The sequence below is a fragment of the Falco peregrinus genome, chromosome 7, assembly GCF_023634155.1.
Source record: "Falco peregrinus isolate bFalPer1 chromosome 7, bFalPer1.pri, whole genome shotgun sequence".
Lineage (NCBI taxonomy): Eukaryota > Metazoa > Chordata > Aves > Falconiformes > Falconidae > Falco > Falco peregrinus.
The window spans coordinates 13,237,030-13,252,167 of NC_073727.1; the positions used below are offsets into that span (position 1 = coordinate 13,237,030).

Genomic DNA, 15,138 nt, shown 5'->3' on the forward strand with positions numbered 1-15,138 from the left:
GTGATTTATTGACATCACAAACTTCTGATTAATAAAGCTAGAAGAACATCCATCAGAAGAACTGAGAATGTGTGATCATTTCCTCTCAGGCTCTCATTAGCTGTGGTTGTCCTTCTGGGAGTTTTATCTTTGTCTTTCTATTTCCCAACTAAATCATATGATGTTTAAAAATAATTTCCTACAATTAATCTTTTGTTTCTCTGGCTTTTTAAAAGCTTTGGTTAAGATGGAATATGATCTCTATATTGTCAGCTGAAATAAGTGGAAAACAACCCAAACTGTCCATGTACGCTCTGAATGAATGAGAGGGCAAGTCGGAATTAGTAGATGCTTGATTCACCTTCCTTCATTCCAGATGGACAATACAAAGCTCTACAGATAATTCTATGACCATATAACATGTTTGTGGCATAGGTAGGAATTGCACTCGCGGTATCTTTTCTAAAAGAATTTCCTTTTTCTTTACATTGCTTCAGTTTTAAATGACATGAGTTGTGGTGAAATGCAACTGTGGTATTTTCAGATTTCTGCACCCAGTAAACAGGCAAGGTTTTGTTTTAGAGATTCCGTACTAAGTTCTCCTTTTGATGAGACACTCCTAGGTTAAAAATACCCTTCAAAACCGACTTCCCATGTCTTTTCTACATTAGCGACAGACTGGAGAAGAAAATACGTAGTATGCCTGAAAGTGATAAGTTGAGGTTAGAGGTCTAGTCAAAGTCAAGTGCTAGGGAGTTACAGCTGTAGAGAGCTGATGCTTTGAATTATAATCATGTGATTAATGTTTCTAACATAAGTGGTTTTGGGAGTTACAAGGACTTGCAGCAACACCTTGGATAAGTATGTTGAAACCTGCTTTTAGAGATACTTTATTTATAGCACATTCATTAGGTTGGACAGAATGGACAACATGTGCTTATGTGGTTAATGATAAATCCATCTGAGGACTAAACTGGCCTGCTGAGCTATGAGAAAGCCATTTGTAGGTCAGATTTCTCTGGAGAGGGATGGACTTGAGAGAAACAAGTCTTATTTGTTTGGGTGGGGAGCAGGGAGAGGGAGGAAGCTGAAAACAACTTTTCTCTGCTGTAATATACGTAGGATGTAAACGTTACAGATGGTTCATTCATTTTTAAAGGTCATTTGCTTGTGAAGTCTGTGTAGCTGGCTTCATAAATACCAAAACATGGGAAGGAGCAGGCATGCCTGGGAAGGTACAGGAATATTTTTTATAAAATAACAGGTAATTGAATGTTAACCTATGAAAAGTGCAGTGATCTCTGTGAAACTGCAAAAGCTAGAAAAGGCCCCACCTCTGTGGCGTTACAGTTCCGCTTGTGGGATTCAGGCATTCTAATGTGAAATGAAAGGTATTAAACAAAAAAATTGTCTGTAAGACAGTTTCTTCTGTTTGAAGTCACCAGAACTTAATCCTCCTACTGTAAGTGGTTTAAGATAGTCTGTCAAATACAAGTAGTTTCCCTTGACAAAACAAGGTGAGAGTATAGCTAAGAAAAACAGTGTTTTGGCATATGGTTAGTGTTGTGGCTCTAGTTATAGATCTACCTATGAGACAAAAAAGATTGGTTCCCGTCTTATAGCCCTCTTCAGGGTAGTGCAGGTCGTTCATCCACAGATCCCACTGGTTCCCACCATGGACCATGATGCCACTGGATTTCAAACGGAGATCTGGACAGTTCTCACTAAAAAAACCCTCAACACCAACCGACACAAGACATAAAACAAAGACCTTATTCACTCCCTTTATGTAGCACCCAAATGCAGAAGTGTGTTATTTCTCTCTAGAATCTCATTACTTGCTTGTCTGGATAGGACAGGTAAACCTTGTAGACCTAAACACCTCACAGGTGAGTGACCATCGGAAAGGCATTGCATGTTGCACATCCTCACAAATAAACAGGTAAAAGCTGTCCTTTTGAAACATGCCTTTTCCCTGCTGCTAGTCTTCTTTTTAGGCAAAAATGGAAACATGAGGTTCATTGTCAAGGAAGCTAATTGCAAAGTGACTACTCTCAAATGTGTTGCCCATATCTTTTCCAGGTGTTGCTGCTGCAGGTGTTATTTTAAGTGAGATTAGTTTATCAGAACTAACTTTCAAAAAAGCTGGCTGATTATAGTAAGTAGTTTTAGATAGAGAAAATGGCAGGTAGCAAAGAGATATTTAATTATACACATAAATGTACAACAAAACCAAGTTCAGGAAGCTATCTCAGATTAATTCACATTGAAAATTCATTTATTACTCTCAGGATAATGAGCTGTGAAAGAAATGGTGGCTTCTCCCCTCTCTTGACACCTCATAATCCAGAGTGGATGCCCTGCTGAGAAGACACACTTTAGTGCCACACAGCTTACTGGGCTCCAGCAGTAACTGTGTGAGACCTAATGGCCTAATCAGAGTCTACCTCCTTCAGAGGCTACACAAGATTACTTGTTTCTGGCATCAAAAGGCATGATGACACTATTATCATATTTGTTTTATAGATGTGGAATAATCTGTGCTCTGTTATGCCAGGCAAACACATATCTTGCTTTTGGCCCCCATGTTAGACACTGAAAAATTAGGTGCAGAGATTGAAAGAATTAGCTGGGCTCCCTCTGTAATCCCTGGCGCAGGAGGGGCAGCTCTAGAGGTGATTCATCTCACCTGTCTTAAACTGTGGATAAGACAAATTATCCTTCACAAGTGCCAGTTTCTTTTTATTAACTACAGAGAGATGGCATTAATTAAAAAAAAAAAAAAAAAAGATAATAAAAAAGACGGTATTAATTCAGATCTGCTTTTGAGATGGCTAAGCTGAGTGGAGATCATCTCACCCCATGGATTTAAGGAGTTGTGCTAGTGCTTTGAACTGCAAGGGTAAAGCTCTAGGGTTAGATGTGCTCCTTGCCTTGGACAGCTTATGGACAAAAGTCAGTGTCTGAAGTGCAAGAAGTAAGGATGTTAAAGCTGTGTGGAAGAGTCTGAGACTCACGGGAGCAAACTTGCATTTATCTGAGGGTTTGGGTTGAAGCAAAAGCCTTGTGGGCCTTTCTTTTAACTTGTCATTCTAGGATTATCTATGTTTTAGTTAATTAAGTGAATTAAATAGTACCAGGGCCCTGCCACTGGAAAATTTTATCCATGATCTTAAATTTCATCACGATCCCTGTTTATCCCAGCCCAGTGGCAGCCCTCTGGTATGGCTTGAACGTTAGCATTGGCCAGAGCTCATTCCCAACACGTGGTCTGGATAGGGCTGTGTTTAGCCTCCAGCGTGCATGTGGCTGGACTGTGCTGCTGGCCTCAGGGCCAAAGACCAGTCCTGACTCTGTTTAGATCATTACAAGGTGCACCAACTGTCTCTTGGTTTTCTGTTTTTGTTATTTTACCTTGTCGGGATCAGAACCATGGGGAAGCTGGCATAGTATTGATGGGCTTGATACAGGGCTATCCTTACTCTGAAATAGCATGGTGCTATCTAAATCCCTTCTGCTGTTCTCTCTAATCTATAAAGACCTTGTAAATCTGATTTTGGCCTGGATACCCTAATCTGCATCATGGGCTGCCCTGTTCACTGATTTCAGTGGGCCACACTGGAGTATGTCAGGGTTTGGAGCTGATAGTAGTTTTTTGAGTTGGTTGAGCAAACAGATCTGCAAGACCTCTTCTTGACAGTACACCAGCTCTGATCTGAGAGGAGACACAGCCTTAGACATCTGTTTTAAGGGCATAACTGTTCTGAGCTTATTTGAACTCAATACAAGGCTCTGTTTATATTTCTTTGATTAATTGAAAATAACCTCTTGTTAGGGGAGTGACAACTGATACCTTAAGATTGTGCTCAAGTCATTCACAAGGGGAAAAAAAATACACCAAAGGTTAGGCAGGTCAAAGCCCTTGTTTAGATCAAAGCATATGTTGAACACTGTATAAATGCCAAATCTTAAAGTGTTTTGTATTTAAGGTTGAAGTTTGGAGTAAAATGATACTGTAACAATAAATCCCTAATTCAGCTTGTTAACGCACTACCACATTCACAAAGGCATAGCGAAGAGAGTGATGCTTCTGATGGAGCAACTGGATACTGGTCTAAGTGTGTTCAAAATTTGCAGCATAGGTGAGATCGTTACTGTAATACCACATCCAGTTCTGGTAGGCACATTTCAAAAAGGACTTTAATGCAATGGAAATGGATCTCAAAAGAGTGACAGGCACAATTTGTGGTCTGTCCGCAAAGTCTGCCTTTACTGTGAGAGACTAGAAAAGCTCAGCTACTTTTATTTATTCAGGACAAGGTTACAAGATAACTTGTCTGTGGTTTTGTAAGGTCAAGCCTATGTGGTGAGGGAACAGCAGGCTCCAGCTTCCACTTGGAGCTGCATGGCCTGGGTGCTTTCAACTGCAGGAACCCCAACTGTGCCTGAGCTTGAAATATTCTAGCTGTGCTGAGGGTAGACTGAGGCTGGGCTGTACCTTGGTGAGCTGCAGCCCTTCTCTGTCCATGCCTCATCTGTAGCTTCCTGGAGTGGATCAGTAACTGATGGCTATGGTTGAGGGGGGAGGGTGAGATCAGACACATACAGAATAAAAAGGCAGCCTTTCTTCTTGACAGGGTGATAGCCACTGAAATAACTTACCTGGGGTAGATTGTCCTTCACTGAAAGTCTCTGATTCAGGGTGGGATGTCTCCTTGAAAGATGTGCCATAATTCGTAGCAGTTCTGGTCTTGGTTTGGGATAGCACTCTGTGGCTTCAGCTGTGCAGGTGGTCAGACCAGGTGACTGAAATGATCAAATGAGTGATCTCACCTGGCCTTAAGATACCCCCATTAAATAGGAATATTTAAAAGTTCTTATTTTAACGGTAATATTATATTCCTGTTGAACTGACTGGAGAGTGGAGATGTCTCAGTGAGGCCATCTTTAGCCTGAGAAAGCTCAATTTTAAGGAAAAAAAACCTCCCACCACTTTCAAATTTGTGGCCAGAATGACTATGCTTATATTTTATTTCCAGGAAAGAGCTGAATCTGAGGTTAGACCTGGGTTCCAACTGTCCCTAGAGCTTACTGTATCTGGTAGGACATCTTTGAACAGCATGAGGGGTGATTCACCTACTTCCAAGTGAAAAGTAGCCATTTGACCTGCTCCTCAGTCTATAGTGACCTGTTGTGTGGACATCTCATCCACCCTATAGTGGTGGTATGGGTCCCAAATTGGGAAGGCAAGAGGACCCTTTAGAAAGCCCCATGGGCCTCCTGCCAAAGGGTTTATGGCACTGCCTACTGCAAAGGCAGGTGGAATTTGCAGAGACCCTAAAGTCAAGGAGGTCTGGGCTGCCTGCAAGGACACGTGCATGCCAGGTGTTAGGTCTAAAGGATGCTTTAAAAACTGCCACCCAGTTCAATAGCCGTTGTACCCTCCCACCATGCATGTAGAGAGGCGTTCAGGGGATTTGCCTTGCTGGAAGATACCCACCCAGCTTTGTTCAATTAAGGCAGTATCTTGCATCCATCAAGGCAAAGATCTGACCACATGCCCATGTGATTTTCTGCTTCTGTGGGTCATGCCATCATCATGTCTCGCCTTGGGCTGCCGCCTGCCTTGTCCCCGAGGTGTGTGGAGCCGTGTGCTCCTCACCAGGCTGGGCACAGGACCCCAGCAGCCCTGGCCCGTCTCCTGTGCCATCCCCATGCACCGGGAGCTGTGGGCAGTGCTGGGTTTTGAAGCGACTGGCTGCAAGCGCAGGCAGAATTACCCGGGCTGTCGCAGCAGCTGACCCACGGGGTGCAAGGGGGGGCCGTTGCTTCCTGCCTGCTGCTCTCAGGCACAAGCTGGAGCATTCAAGGAGTTTAGAAAAGCAAGGCAGCTGCTGAAAACAGCATTTTGCTCTCAGTGTCTAACATCATCACACCACTCCTGCCCAAATAAATAAACTCTGACGGGAATCCCCCCCGCCCTGCGTCATTCTTTGCTTTAATAAAACTTGTCACAGTGCTGTGTGGGTTTTTTTTTTTTTTTTTTTTTTTTTTTCTTCTTCCCAGTCAGCAGATTTTTAGGCTGGTTAATGAGGGGGAAAAATTTTTCTTCCCCCCCCCCCCCCCCCCCCAAATTGCCTCCCCCTTCTTTCATGTCAGGGGCCAAGTCTGGATTGGAGCCTGGTGAAGTTTCTGTGTCATTTCCTGTTGCTGCCCTCCTCGACACTCGCTCCCGCGCCCGCTCCGCGCTCCCCTCCGCCTGCAGACGCACAAGGCGTCCGCCCTGAAGACTGGCGGCTCTTGGGGAGGATGTGAGAAGGCAGGGGCATACCTCACGCTCTCGCCTGTCACGCCACATTCCTGCTCTCGCCATCCCCACAGGCTCAGCACCCAGCCCCGCTGCCAGCAACGACGAAGAACCGAACGGTAAAACAACTTTCTTCTCTCCGAGCAGCTCGGCTGTACTTCCCAGGCTGTCAGCGAACCTAGGGTGGTGAGAGCAAAACCGTCCTTCTGTCTTGCAAACTTTGTCACCGGTAACCGTGGTCCCCCATCCGTGCGGGCGGTGGGGAGCGAGGCGGTTGCGGGGTACCGGGGCTGTGGTGCGGGAGGGACGGGGCAGGGACCGCGGCCGGGGAGCGCCGTGTGCGGGAGCCCGGAGTGGGTCTCGCCCCATAGGAGGGGTCAGCATCTGTGAGCACTGGTGTTGGTGCTGTTTTGCAGACGCTGGTAGCTGGATGTGACTGATGGGGAGAAAAAAAAAAAAAAAAAAAAAAAAAAAAAGAGCTGTTTAAAGGAGGGAGAAAGCAGCGTTGGGCTGTACAGCAGCCAGGAAGGCAGTGAACAGAGGTGAGGGAAGGAGCAGGGGGTGCTCAGCATTTTCACTTATGTGCTTGTCTTTCAGCTTTGGTTTAGGGTTTACAGGTTTTTCCTAGGGCTTGCTTGTGGTAGTGTTCGCGGGGTTTGTGTATGTATGGTCCCAGTGACTGCTTTCCTGACCAGAAGGAACCGATACTTGCGGGAATCGGTATTGCACTCGCTTGGAGGAGCGGGCACAAATCAGCTGGCATCTGTAAAACCTGTCTGTGATGCCTTTCCTCTGCCATTTCCTTATTTGCTTGCTAAACACACATATATTTATTTATTTGTTAGGAAAATTACACAAATGCCTGTGCTTAAAAGTGGAGCAACTGTGACTTCATGTACTATTTCTGTCATTCCTGACTCGTTCGGTCTTGACTGTTTCTTAGACAAACAAGGCATAACAAACTGACGGATAAATCCTGAAGCATGTGCTGGAGCTGAGTCCCAGAGCTTCCAGAGTTAAAAGGCTTTCTTGAACTCACTGACACAGGCAGTAAATTTCAATGTGTCGGTAACTGAGGGAAAAAAAGCACTTGCAGAGCATTATACACCATCAGATAGAGTCAGCACCGCACAACCCCAGGGTCTTCGCAGGCAGGATTAGTTCCCAACACCTCCAGCTACTCAGCAGCATTTAGAAAGGTCAATTATATGTACACTATTCACCAGCTAATTACAAGTGGGGGGAAAAAAGCCTTGGAGTTGGCCCTGGGAAAAATGATCCTAAGGCTTTGTGTACAGTGTGTTTACCTCCAAGTCATTGCTTGATTCATGTTGCTCCCGCAACTCTCTCTCATCTGATGTCAGTTTTGTAGTCTCCCTGTGTCCCGTGTCCCCCCCCCAGTGGGAATGCAGTGGAAGAAGGCACAAAATGAGGAAGGGAGCAAGGGAGCTCTGGGCACACCCTGAGCACATCAGTCCTTTGCCCTGGCCTCCAGCCAAAGCACATCACCTCCCATGGCTGGGGAAAGTTCATGCTCCCTGTCCAGCCTTGGCATCCCTTGTCTTGCTGTCATAAGCAATGGGGGACCCAAGAGACGTTGCTGATAGCTTTGCCTGGAGCCAGTTTCTAGGTAAAACCCCAGAGTTTGTTTCACAGTTCCTATACGAAAGGCACATCTTTAAAAAAATTGAGTTGAATAGGATATACTTTTTGGGGTCTGTCTATCTCTTAGACTCTTTCTGAGTACTGTGCTACTCCTTACTGACCTGTCAAAAAGCATTCTTCACTTTTGGCTGGCTTGTACTTGTACTAGTAAGCTGGTCTTGATGATCTGTGCTACCACACTGGTGATACACATGGATTGGTCTGAGACATCTTCTGGGCATTGCTGGGAGTTAGGATGGGCCAGGGCACTTGAAAAAACGCAGTTTGGATGCAGCCACCTTGTTTCAGAGTGTAAGAGAGCTTAATAATATGTAGGTGTCAGGCTGTGCCAGTTGGCTTCAGGGCTGAAGAATGGGCTCTGGAACGGTTTAGTGTACTAGCAGAGATGTAGCCAAGAGGCTAATGAGCTCACGTAACAGAGGGAGGAGAGAAGCTGTAGCAGGAGTCACTCCCAGCACCTCTAAGGAGCTGAAGAAAGTGTGTTTGCCTGGAACTGCACTCTGTATTTCTTGAAATCTAATAGAGTGACAGATTGACATTTTTGCAGGGGTCCAACAGGCAACAGCTCTGAGGCGAATTGAACCATTGTCTGTGCAAGGTGACTGAGGGGAATAACTGACCTTCAGGTGCTGCTTTTGAGTGATTGAAGGGTGGATAGGACCTGAAGTCCTTTAGAAATCCACCCATACATACAGGTGTTGAGAGATGAGCCTCTGTCTCAAATGCAGTTTTTGGCAGTCTGTTTCTAAACTATCCTAAAACTTTACCTATGGGATGCCATAGTGGGAGATGAACATAATTTCATCCTTAATTATTTTGGATCTAAATGTGAACCCAATTCATTTTAAGCTCTCATTGCTCTACTGATTTCAGTGAAATTATTCTTGATTTACATCAGTTGAGGACAGATAAGAATCAGTCCTGTCATAACTGCTTTTTTCTGTGACTTGCAAAGGAGAAAACAAGACAAGAGAAACCCACTTAGGGTGAGATCATGATGGGAACTGAAGGGTCTTGAGTACCACAAAGACCTTTCTGGCTTTTATTTGCTTTCTTGCCCTAAATCTCAGCTTTTTCTTCTCCTAATGGAACCTTGCTCTTAGCTTTTAGCAAGTTCTGGGTCCCTGCTTTTACACAGAACTGCTGTTAAAAGCAAAGACCAAGGTTCCTGTCTCGCCTCTCTCCTTGTACGAGCGCGTTCTCCACTCCACACTTTCAGTGCTCATGTGGCCCAGACAGGTGAGTCAAGGAATGGAGATTCCAGTTCTGCTGCTTACCTTGGGAAAGCGCTCTGGAGCCCAACAGATTTTACTGTCTGCAAATATTTCCTGTTGCACAACATAAATTGTCTGTTTCAGTTTAATCCTGTTGTCTTAAATTACCTCACCAAAGCATTACCTTGAGTAAGGCCTCTTCACGGCCACTTCACTGCAGTGGGGGAACCAGTACTGTAAGAGGCCACAGGCTGTGAAGACTCTGCAAGAAGGTGAAGTGAGCACTTGCTTCCCTTTCTCCATCTTGCACAAGGGCAGGGCGAGCAAGCCTTGCTTTGTAACAGTGGGTCTGTGCTACTTCTAGCCTCTGAGCCAGACCCTTTGCTCCACAAGCCCATGGTGGCCACTGATATCTCCAGGAAAGATCTCTCGTTACTGGTGGCTTCTCATGGCTCTGGTGGTCCTTTTCACTGAGCAGCTTTTCCCTGCTTCAGTGCTTGAGCTTGGTGTGGTGCTCCCTGTCCTGCTTGAGGTTGTTCCAAGGATGCTCTGCTGCTGCCCAGCAGGGTATGGTTCTGATGGGGTTCACCTTGGCCCATTAATGCTTGTGGGTGCTTTCTGGCTCTTCCTGGCTGCCTCCCCAGGCTGAATCAGGCACACTGTGTTGATTCACTTTGCTCTTGTGTCGCATCAGCTCCAGTTCTTGTGGTATTTAAGTGCTGAGGCACAAATTAAGGTAACATTTACATGCTCTAGTGAGTCTTCAGCTTGCCTGCACAAACCTCTTGTTTTCTTTCTTCTAACATTGTGCCACTACCTGAGAACAGTCCTTGCCTCCTTGCTCCAGGGAGCTGTTGGTCCCTACTTTGATTAAGGGACATTGCCATAGCAATGAGGACGTGTAGCAGAGACAGTCAAGATGGACCAGACCGACATCCCTGCTGCTGGCCAAACGTAGCCAAAAAGGTGCATGCCTCCTTCCCTCTCCAAACAGTATCGTGTTTGCTTTGGCTATTTTTAAACATATTTGCTACTGTAGACTGAAGCTTGCTATCAGTCTGAGCCTTGCCACTGTACGACTCACAGCTATTTAAAATAGGCTAATGCTGAGGATGGAAGGACCGTTTTTGTTATTCCGTCTACTAGCTTGGGGCTGTCTGATGTGTTGGTGGTTGTGGCAGAGTCCTCACTTCCCAGTAAATGGGCTAAGGGCACCAAACAGCTCGAAGCCAGGGGCTTTTCTTCCTTACCCTGACTTCTTCTGGACTTGAACTGATAAGGGGGTGAGAGGCCTCTGTATCCCATCAGCAATCTCCTCAGTCATCCCCTCCCTCCCTGGAAGTGTTATTTTTGGTTAATTCAAACAGGTCTGGGCCTCCTTGGTCTAGTCTGTGGGAGGAAGCTCAAGGCAGGAATTTTGTAATAAAAGCCAGATTTTTCTCTGGAGGTAGAGTGGAGGAGGCCAGTCTTGTTGCTTCTCCAGTTCTTGTTAGTTCTTGATCAGCTTAATCTGGTAGCTGTGAAAGGTTTTCTTTCCCTGCTGAGAATGAACTTGGCCTCTGAGGAAGGTCACCACTGGGATGTTCACCCTGACATACCTGATTTTCACAGAGTCACTGGTGGGAATCCCAGCTCAAGCTGCTTGGACCTCATCTTCCTGATGCAAGTTCCCAGCAGTTTACTGGGGATGAGTCTTTCTGAATGTGCCCCAGGCAATCTGCACCGTGGCAGAGCCATGACATTGCTAAACACAAGTTTTTCTCCAGTGTGCTTGGCCAGAGTTAGTTTGCTTTTACCCCGAGCAGCACAGACCAGTATGTCCCCTTTCACACCAGCAGCAGCTGGTTTTGTCTGGAGCAAACACATCTTTGTACCTGGAGCTTGTAGAGTGTCTTAGAGGCTTTCTGTGGTTACGAAAAAAATACAGATCTGGCCCTCTGATTTCCTCTGGGACCAAGTATTTCAGTGTTCTCCTCCTCCACTGACCATTGGCAATGGAAAGACCACCACTCCCTGCTCTTGCATCTTTGACTGTCTTTGGAGTGGGGGGTGTTTCTATAGGGAGTGATGCAGGGAAAGCTGAGAACATCTGAAGTTGCCATAGTTCAAATATGCAGGCGCTACCTTAACTTAAATTTACACAGAAAGCTTGCTAATTAAATCTGAGTTTGCTTCTTGGCCATCAGTCACTGCAGTAAGGATAGAGCTGAAGCTGATATCTCATCCTCCCTGGTACCCAACACACTACCTGTAAGATATTCTTGTAGAGTTTCCCAACCGGAATTAATTTCACTAGCTTAATAATATACATCTTGTGCTCCTTTTATTTTACTAGTCATTGTGATTCCCTTCTGACATAGCCTAAATTATGCTTGGATTCCTTTTTCTTTTTTTCTTCTTTATTAATGCATACATGGACTGTATAGTCTTCAGAGATTTATTTTTCTTTAATGAAATCAGCCTCCTTTTCCTGGCTAGTGTAGTGCATGAATGTCACATTTAAATATGTGCTTTCAAGTTCAGTCCTTTCCCTCAGACATATTACTTTACACTACATTTGGCTGTGTTAAACCGCAGTGCTGATTTACTACATCAGTGACCATGAAAGCCTCAAATTCTTCTGACTCCTGTTTGGTTGTTTCTCTCTGTTTACTATCCACAACGCTCTGGTTTTTGGAACAGTTGGCAGATTGTTGTAAGCTTAAATTTCTTATTTCTTTTCCTCCACTTGATACAATGGTTGCAATCAGATTAATATATTTAGCAGATTTGGAGCTGATTACAGAGCAAGAACAAAAAGATATCCTGAAAGCAATGATGCTGTGAATGTCACAGAAATGTGTGGTGTCGGGTACCAGGTGTGCACAGGAATGAAGGGGTAAAGGTTTGCCCAAAGTTCAGGGAAGATCCCTTATCTCTCTTCCACAAGCAGGACCTGGGAGCTGCAGGTGACAGTCCTTCGTGCTTCTTGCTTCCTTTTTTTTAGCTTGAGGAAATCTGTTTTCTGTGCTGCAGTTCAGAAGTGAGAAGGATGCTCTTTAGCCAGCTAAGGAGGCTTGAACAGCACTGAGCCTGCAAGGAGGGTTCCTGTCCCCTCCTGAGTTTTGTGTCCAAAAAGTTGTCACCTCTCTTTTCTGTCCCAAACCTGCAGCTGCTGGCCTGTATGGAAGCTCTGCGTATGAGATTTGGTCAGCCAGAGTCTAAATAGTTTTCAGTATTGAGTCTTACTGTTTAAAAAGCAAACAACTGCAAAATTGGGAATTCCCTTCTTTTCGTTTGCTTACTTGAAGAAGCTCAGACTAGGCAAATCTGCCAGGCATACTAAGTCTTCCTGACAATCTGCTTTAAAACAGGGGTTGTATGTAGTGACAGCAACAGTGGCAGCAGAAACCCTTCCCGTAGAGGAAGGAGTACACCATGGGCACCATGACAGCAGTCAAGTCAACCTCCATCGTCTGCTTGCATGTTCCTGCATGGGTCTGCATCAGGTGGATGCTGTGTCAGATGGTGGCCATCTCACGCACCGCTAGTGAGAACTTCCAGCTGATACTCAGGAAAGGCTTTTCTGCCGTGTCAACCAGGCCCTGAGAGGACTAACCAGGAGGTAGGTGCCTGTTGGGATATATCCCTGGGCTTGGTGTTCCCAGCTGGCTGGCTCTCAGCAGTTTCTCACTCTGCACCTGGGAACACCTAATTGCCCTGCACAGACACCCTGTCTCCCTGGCCCATACAGATATACTTATGGGTTCTGAGTCACCCCTCAGAAATTCCGTGCTCTCCTTTTGGCTGTGCTGAATGCCTGAACAGTTAAGATAGGTGCTCTGGGTCACGCTGCCGGGCGGGATTTCTACAGGTTTGTTATTTTGACACCAAGGTAAGGCTTTTGTTAAATGTGGCCTGAATTCAACTTTCCATAGCTCAGCAGGTGCAAAGGACAGGCTACAGTCTGGAGAAGTATTGTTGGCCTTAATCAGTATTTGCAAAGCAGTGTGCAAGGCATTGCCTGTTGTTGTTACTAAGAGAAATTATGCATGTTAGGAGGGGCATCACACAGCTATCACGGTATGCAATCTGACATTATTTTCCAACAACACTAAACACCCACTGATTCTGTCCAGACCTTGCCTGTTCTGTAATTTTCTAGAGTTGTCTCTGAGGCAGGAACTTGCTTGTAAAAGGAAAAAGAAAAAAAGTATCCATCCAGGGCCCTAAGCTCTCCGCACAGCTTTGTGCAGCGCGCTGCCAAGCATCACACAGCAGAGCAGAAAGCAAGGCAGAGCAGTGCTTGTGAATCACCATGGAACAACATCAGACAAGTGAAGCAGACCCATGTGATTTTAGGCAGGGCTCAAGAATTTAGTTCCTTTAGCTTCAACCCAGGGGGCAAATTTGTTCATTTCCCTGGCATTGCAACAATGATAAAGCCTCTGCACCCATTTGCCCTGAACCAGTAGGGTTTCTGCTCTGTTCTGGCTGTTCCTGTTATGTGTGATAACAGCGGTTAAAGGCAAGTTGGAGATTTGGTGGGACTAATTCTCATGTACATTAAGCTGCTTTTACCCGCTCCTAACTACAAAATATCCTGAAACCAAATGTAAATTGTGTTGTCAAAGCAGTAGAAATGGATTCTGGAATCAGACAGACAGATTCCCTGGTCTGAAGTGAGTATGTTTTGCAAATATCTGTGAGGAGATGGATAGCAAACTGTGAGTTGTCACCTGCCCCTCTGAGACAGATGCTTAGGACAAAATACCGACATCTGATGGCCACAGTGGATGCTGGAAGGAAATTTAAGGGCAGTTGAGGCACCTGTGTCTGTGGACACAGAGTGGTCTAGTGGTTCATCTTTTCCATGCACTTGGTGCATGCAGGTTTCTGAGCCTTATCTGCATGGGTATCAGGTGGCTTGGACTAAAAGCATGTGAGCTAGCTAACTGTGTAACAGCACAGACACTCAAGTTCCAGCACCCATGCTTGTGTCCTGAACTGTTCGCTACGAAAGGAATTCACTACTATAGCAATAGCATAAGAGCTTTCTTGACCTGTGAATTTTTCCTGTCATGGAAGAGGTCACATAGTTTGAATTGGCTACGAGATGAAGTGAAAACAAACAGCAAAAGACAACCTGAACCGGGGAGAAAGGAATAAAGGTATTTTCTAGCAAATACAGGAATCCAGGCAAAGACAGGAAGAAAACCACCTGCTCGAGAGAAGCAGCTTCGAGAGGTGGACATAAAACTTCCTAGCTTGCCTTTCCGTGTCTCCTGGACAGTCTAGAGTTATTACACAAAAGCACAGCTTGAAGCAAGCACCCCAAATGATAGCCCTATTGCAGTGGCTCTTTGGGACTTAATGCGCCCCATGGGACCACTATGGACCTAAGGGGGAGACCAAGTGCAGCTGTAAGAGCTAAGAAGCCCTGTGTCCTCCACCAGTCATGACAGTAGGAAGGTCACCTTATCCAACTGCAAAAGGGGAGTGCTACCTCAAAGCCATCTGTCAGAGGGTTCATTCCTTCTTGCTTGCAATATGCTGGAACAGTGAAAAGCTCTATGTGACTGCTTTGTGTTATTAATGAGGGAAGGTTGGAAGAAATCCCCGTGACTTTCTGTTGTAGATGTTGCTTGAGAAAAGACATGCTATCCATGGCGGGACCTCACAGCATGCTAATTCTCAAAGCATGTATGCAAAAGTTTGAAACGGGAGGTTTTGTTGACCCTGGAAGAAAAAGCAGATTCCAAACAGGGACTCAGAAAAAAAAGATCTCCCATTTCATTAATATTTGCTCTTGCTTTATTGAGGAATGGCTGCAGCTTGCGTGTGTTGTGGTTTTGTCCTGTTTATCTTCTGAATTTGCACTTATTTTATTTCCGGGCAATTATAGTTTCAAGAGCTGACTGCAAGATAGGCAGCTGAAGAGCCACATCATCTCTTCCATCCTCTCTTTCACTGAATTTGCAAGCTTGGGGTCTT

At 45.3% G+C, this 15,138-nt stretch overlaps 1 protein-coding gene across 8 annotated transcripts in view; it reads left to right on the top strand.

Annotated features, from left to right (window-relative positions):
* EVA1A (eva-1 homolog A, regulator of programmed cell death) overlaps positions 1-15,138 on the top strand; it is a 224,410-nt gene that overhangs the window by 151,925 nt on the left and 57,347 nt on the right. The window contains exon 1 of one of the 8 annotated variants that reach the window (XM_055810992.1): positions 6,171-6,515. The exons of 3 other annotated variants lie outside the window; for them this stretch is intronic. The gene's annotated coding sequence lies outside the window, so the exon portion shown is untranslated. Of the gene's footprint in view, positions 1-6,170; positions 6,516-15,138 lie in introns of those variants that run through there. 4 more of the 8 variants (XM_027789188.2, XM_027789187.2, XM_027789189.2 and 1 more) reach the window with 4 other exon arrangements.